The sequence below is a fragment of the Xiphophorus couchianus genome, chromosome 13, assembly GCF_001444195.1.
Source record: "Xiphophorus couchianus chromosome 13, X_couchianus-1.0, whole genome shotgun sequence".
Classification (NCBI taxonomy): Eukaryota; Metazoa; Chordata; class Actinopteri; order Cyprinodontiformes; family Poeciliidae; genus Xiphophorus; species Xiphophorus couchianus.
This window is the reverse complement of record NC_040240.1, coordinates 3,131,771-3,138,815: the sequence shown is the minus strand read 5'-3', so window position 1 is coordinate 3,138,815 and position 7,045 is coordinate 3,131,771. Positions and strand designations below refer to the sequence as shown.

Below are 7,045 nucleotides of genomic sequence, written 5' to 3'. Positions count from 1 at the left end.
ACTCAGTTGTTTAAAACTATTGGAGGAGAGAAAATGGATATAGAAGGAACAGGGAGACTGCAGAGCAGGATGGTGGCTGTTAGGATATGAGCCACCATGGTGGAGTCACCTACTCAGCAGCCTGTAAGCACTTCTCACTCTGTTCTCTCTTTATGCTGTGGTGCAGCTGGCCAACATGAGGCTCCGAAGCCAGATTGGCTGTTTTGTTACAATCAAGGAAGGTGAGGGTGGATGGTGCTCGTCTCTCTCTGGGAACGTAGACACATCATCATTGGTAGTGTTGAGGAAAAATGATTATTTTTAGTGCTTAATACAGTTAATCTTACGGCATGTGTAAAAGGTATATTCAACACTCTTATTTTGAACAAATTTCTTTATTTTGAACAGGTTTGTGTTAAGCATTCAAAATTAAACCAGATGACCAAGAATTCAGACAACAGGGGCCAAATGCAGATCTCTCAATGGGGCCTCCCGCTGTGCGGCCAGAGCACAGGAGGCCATAAAATTAGCATATCCTGCAGGGCAGAATCACTGGAGCTTGGGGGAGAGAAGCCTGTTCTGTTCACAGCAGATCAAAAGCCTGCCAGAAACCAACATCTGGGATGGTGTGAAACTTAATACAACATAGAAGATTGAAACCGCTAACATTTAATTTCTAGGACATTTTTCTAAGTATTAATACCATGTTTTTACTGAAGATTGTATTATCTCATTTTAAAACTACTAATCTAGTAAATGATGAATGTATTTGAAAATTGTACTATCTGTGACTATATCGGAATCAAATGGAAATTGTTTGAATGAAAATGTTTTGTTTAGTATTAGAAAATTGCTCAGGAATTATACCTCATTTTGTTCTGTTGATTTTATGTGTTATTTTTGGCAGGACTCAGTCTTTTGAGGTGCTGAGTGCAGAGGAGCAAAACTGGGGTTTGTAAAGATAACCTTTCCTTAAACCAAAATTACTGGATGTAAGTCTCTTTGAGAATTTATGTAAGGAGAGATAATGGGAGAAACTTCGGGTTTCACAGGTATCTATGAAATCTTATCTCATGCTTCTCTGTACCCAAAATGATCGTAGAACCACAGGGGGTCAGGACGCAGCTGTTGACTCTTTTGTTTTTAGCAGAGAGCAAATGGTCTTTGATCTTTGGCGTAAATTAGGGGGCGTTTCTAAGTTTCTCTGAGTGTCCAAGGTAGCTTCCAGTTGGTCAACTAGAGGAACGCCTTAAGTGAATTTATTAAAGAGACAAGACACACCTTCAGTATAAGACTTAGTGTCAGGAGTAAAAAATTCAGAAAGCTGCCACTATTTTGCTTTTTTGCATCAGCTATCTCCAAAGACGCGTCTTTGCCTTTTCTTTGTTTTTTTTCCTTTCTCTATTTTTCCTGTCTCAAGGTAAAAATGTATATCTCTGTCCCTCTGCAGTTCTGTTGTTAATTAATGCGTTGTATGGGATTAAACTCTGTGATTCTGTGACGTCAACGCGTAGTGTCTTCCCTGTGGCGGCACGTCGCCCGCTGAGAGGAACCGGAAGATTAAGGAAGAGAGAGCCAAACGTTTTGTCCAAAGTTAATTTATAAAATTATTCTTCCTTAAAGCTGGGGTTGTCTGGAATGTGATGGTATATCTGGAGTGAAGCAGATTATACTTGCATATAGTTGGGAACATTTGATCACTGCACCTTGGGGCTGTTTTTACTGAGGCTTTTTTCTGCCCCTTCCTACCAAGCACCCTGTTGTGTCTACCACTAGGTGGTGTACAAGAATAGGGTAGAGAGGAGAAAGAAGAAGAAGAGATAAGATGGAGGAAAGGAATACCTGATGTTCCTGTACTGCTGAGCGAGTTATGAATAAACGCTGTTAAGAGTTCTTTGTCTACTTGAGCTTCTACCTCGTCCTAGCTTCCAAACATAATGCACCCGATTGACCCAGTAAAGCATCACTCCATTTGCAAACACAAGCACATCCATGCAGTGGTATCAGCTGCCAGAAGGAGGACAGAGACAGGCTTGTTACACTCCTGCTCTCTGAATTAATAATGTGTTACCCCACAAAGGGCAAAAATGGCAGCAGAAGGAAAGCAATGTTGTTGCTGCATGGTCACTATCTATATAGCAGAATTATTGATCTCTCTGTATTTTAGAAATTATTGATTTTATTTATATCCATGACCAATTTCATATATTCATATAGTCTTTGTGTGTCATTCAGATGACATTGAACATTTTGATATGATCAAACCAGTATTGTTTATATGCTTTCTATTACATTTTTGGCTCATTCTATCATCTAACACACCAATAGACTGAACTCATCAACTGTGTCAGGAGGAGTGTTTCTTTTTGGACGTGAGAGGTCGTTTAAATAATAAAAAAAAGTTTTTTGTTTGACTGAGCCGTAATCCTGTAAAACATTTTGTTTTTGTTTTTCGGGGGTTTTTTTTAGTGTAATGAAGGTCTTCATTACTTAGCCGGACAACATTTAAAATGTGTGTTGAATGATAAAAGAAACAGGTACAAACAAAGTATTTTGAAGTATTTTATTGATTGTGTGTTTTTTATGCAGTGTCAGCTGAAACTGATGGTGTCTTGTTAAAATAAAACAAAAAAATAATTGGATTACATAAGCATTGTGACTGAAATGCACTGAAATGTTTAAAGACTTTCTGTAGATGTGGCTTACCTCTGACTCTTCCTCTGCAGGGTGTTCAGGCTAAAAGATTCCCTGGGGGCCTGAACATCTTTTAAAGGTTCTGGAAGAGACCATTGCAGATGAAGGGGGCAGCAACAGAACTATGCACTTTAGAAGTTTAATGTTAAATTTATTTTCATAGAAATGTGTTTTTAGAGGTGCTTAAAAGGAATAGTATTTGCCAAAGGCATCAGTTCATCTGTCCAGTCCACTCTACATCTGAGTGGATGCTCCCCCGCTCGTCTCCAACTGTGGCTGTTGTCATGTCGGAATAAATGTGAAAACAGTTTCTCCAAGCAATTGCACACTTCTCCAACAGCAAATAGACATTCTGTGAAAACCATGAGCAACTCGTCATGTGAAGCCTTATATAATGCATGTCCAGTTTTCTAATTTCTGTACATTATAGTGGGCGTAATTACTTCTGTCTACATTTTATTTATAGTACACCACCAACAAATGGAAGACTCAGACACCTGTAGCCATCTGATTCACAAACTTATTGACATGGTTCAAATTAATATTGTCTTTTTAATGTTAAGTATATGCAAATTCCTTCAATCATTAGCTTGTTCTTATTTCTACTTCATTTTAAACAAATCTTGTAATAAAAAACAAAACAATAACAAAAAGATTAAAGATCAAATGTAATTGGAAAAACTACATTTAACGTCAAACAAACAGTGTGAATTAACAGTCCAGTCTAAATTACTTTTACAAAACAAACTAGATCCTACTGGTTGTTTATCTAAAATATTCTATATAAATTTCCTACACAAAGTTTCCATAAAAGAATTAGACCTGAGTACTTCTACTGATTACTGTATAACTTAATCAATAACAGATATTTTGTCTACAGCTTGTCTGTTTTATTCAAAACATTTCTTAATCCATTAAATTAGTGCTCTGAAAATGGTTGGTATATTTTAAATTTCTATATTTTTTTCCCAAATTAATTAATCAAAATGTGCTTCATTATCGCTATAAATTTATTCAAATACACCATATACATTGGAATTATCTTTTTCAAAATACTTTTAGCCCATTGCCAGAACATCTTTTAATGGAGAACAACTCAAATTCATTTAAAATAAGCATATATTTTCACCAGACAATATCTTTCCTTTCACTTTTTGATTTAGTCCTATAACAATCCATATGCATCACTTAAAAAGACATGCAAGTTCTAGTAACTTTCTTCTTCTTGGTCTTAAATTTCCCTGTGGGTTATATTTAGCACAGATCAGGCATGTTCTTCAAAAAAATTTATTTGTTTAAGTAATATAACTTTCAGTAATCTAATTAAGTAATATAAAAGGAAAATCCATAACGTATTCTCCCCCGATGATGCATTACCTGCTAATGTATCACAATTTCTACTACTTTAAATAAAGATTTCAATGAAATAGGTTTATTATTGTCGTGGAAAAAAACTATTTCCAAGCACTGTTCAGGTAAAATCACTCAATCAGGTTTATTCATGAATTGTGCACAACTCAGAGAGCTCACAGGACAATCAATAATGAAGCAAGTCTGAAACGGAAAGCTCTGCTAGGCAGAGACAACACATGAGTTTTGTACCAAGGGATAAGGGATCCAAAGCCTGGGAATCAGACTGGTTCCCATGCAGCTGGGGAAAAATAACGTCCAACCTTGTGCATGTAGCCCAAACAGCTTTAACTTGGTGGGAATATACAGAACTTAGAATAAACATATAGCAATACAACTAGCAGGTGTGACCTAACTGTAATTTTTCCACATCAATTATTTTAGCTGAAAAAATTCTAAATGTATTCAATTCTGCCCTTCTAGTTATCCACAATCATTTTTCCAATTTAAGCCTTTGCTGTTGCATATCACTAAATATCTTTTTGTGTATAATAGTTTATTCTTTTATTTCTAACACTTTTATTTCTGCTGATGCTGCCGCTTCTATTCAAATCAGTTAACCTATTTCCATTAAAGACCTCATTGGTCTTTAACCCATTAAAGACCCATGGGTCTTTAACCCATTAACCCACACAGTTTGTAAGTGTGTACTACACACTTACAAACTACTAGGTTAGCTGTCAGTTGTTTAGCTTATAGTAGATCTATTAGCAAAGAGGCGTTTTGTTACAGGTTTACCTGTAAATATTGACAGCTTTATCAAGGTAAAACACTTCTATTTAAATCCTGCCAAATGGCCATAGTTGGTTCTTCTTGCAAAACATTGTTCTTACTTTCTCAATGAAAATTAACCATTCCAAAATTAAATCAAGATCTCAAATTGCCTAATTCACCTGAATTTTATTAATTTCATTATTAATCAATTAATCCCAGATTAAAGATTTCTAAATTCCAGTCTAGAAAACACATTACTTTATCCACACATTTTGCTTTTCAATTCAGAGTAACTAGTTACATTTGCTAGGATAGCTTAAAGTATCAAATTACACTTTATTTTTAGATATCAAAAGATTAATTTGATCAGTTACTCAGTTTCTATATACAATTTGTTTGCTATTTTTATTTTTCAAATTTTCTTTTCTGTTATAATCACACATATTCATACTATGTAATCACAAATAAACAACACAACAAACAAAACATGAAACATTTAGTCTAGTCGTGGTCAGTCACAAACTGTCAGTCTATTCACCTCATTTTTTTTCTTGCTCAAATTGTTCATCACATTTTACTATAGCTACAAGAATTTTCCAAATGTTTTAGCATTTTTAATGTTTTAATATTTTAAACTTTAATCTCCAAAATCTTATATTAATTAACATGCACATTCTAAAAGGATATCTCTCAAACTCATGTTAGGACCTAATAATTAATAATTTCTGCTGCAGAAACTTGTCACCAGTTTCAATAACATGTAGATTCATTTCTTAGAATTAAACTCTAATTTAAATATTCAATTGAGATGCAGCAAATACTTCAATGATCTACAAAACACTATTGTATAACTCTATAATTATCAACACTTAGAGATTTTTAATTTAATTCTAAACAAACTTCTTCAATCAGGAAAACCCTAAGTGTCAGCTTATTTGCAAAACCTTATAGTCCAAAGACCTCTTTCCTTTTTATTTCCTTTTCAGGATTATTTTAATAATTTTCATAGTTAACTTTTATCTTTATTATTTTGTTTCGTTTTGTCAAAGATTACTGCCCCTTTTCCTAAAAGGTAAACTTTCAAAACAAACAGAATTAAAGCTGCGAGCAGCCTTGTGCGGCCCTCGCCAAGCGCCGCTCCGGCCTATTTGCCACAGCAGGGTTCCAGCCACCGCAGAAGCTCTCGCACAGTTTCCAGGACGACCACGTGCTTGCCACCGCAGACGCTGTCACGCATTTTGCCCGCCTGTCCACCAGGCGATTCACATGAATGCGTTTGGCAGCGCTCCCCGACGACTCACAAAAAATCTGGTGCAGATCGGTCGATGCAGCGAGGAGATGTAGCTGATGTATTAACTTAGGGGGCGCAGTGGAGTCAAATTACATTTCAATACTGTTGGGCTGTTTAGAGATGAACAAAGGTCTTACATATCGAGTTTGGTGCCAATCGGATCATCCATGTGTGATTTAAAGACAATCGTATGAATATGGGGAGGGACTGATATTCGCCATTTTTACCATGTGCACACAGTTCAGCCAGCAGCGAGCATTGACAGAGTTCATCATCGGAATCATCTTGATTAGGTCAAGAGAGCCATAGATGGAACTTTCCAAAGAAAAAAATAGCACTTCCTGTTCTGAGGGGGCGGGGTTTAGATGACGTCAAACTATGACGATATAGGATTGTCAGGCATCCCACCAGGATCACTCATGCCAAGTTTGGTGTAGCTCGGTCAAAATATGTGGAATCTAGAGGCAAACGTATGGCAACGACGTTACAGGTCACTTCGCCACGCCGCCATGGACACGCCCATCATTGAAAACTCTTGGCACTTTAAAGCAAGTGAGACCAACTTAATATCTGTCATCCAACACAGAATCACCTTGTACTTTTATTTTGAAAACGGCCACCAAAATGAGGCAGTCCCAGGTGATGCGAGGCGTCGTTTGTTGCCAGTCACGTGGTTCTCGACACAAGCATCGAAGCAGGGCTTCATTGGACACGCCCCCTTTTTACTCGGTATATGCCTCAAAGCCTGGCTTCAGATGGCCCATCTCTACATGTTAGCCACATTGGATTGTTGCTGCTGAGACCCTAGGCCTAGACCATTGTGAAGCAGGGTTGTCTGTTAAATGTTGGTGAATAAACACTAGAGATGGTCAAATGAAGCCTTGTGAAGCAATAAAGCTTCCCAGCCCATTACTTTGCCCAAAGTTTCTTTACTGGGTGGTTCATTCATTTCTCACT

General features: G+C 36.8%; 1 long non-coding RNA gene across 1 annotated transcript; it reads right to left on the bottom strand.

Moving 5' to 3' along the window:
- Positions 1–4,568: 4,568 nt before the first annotated feature.
- Positions 4,569–5,156, bottom strand: LOC114155591 (uncharacterized). The gene is made up of 2 exons (XR_003597786.1): positions 4,716–5,156; positions 4,569–4,670 (listed from the first exon to the last, which is right to left on the bottom strand). It is a non-coding gene; the product is annotated as an uncharacterized LOC114155591 (long non-coding RNA).
- Between the last annotated feature and the right edge of the window lie 1,889 nt (positions 5,157–7,045).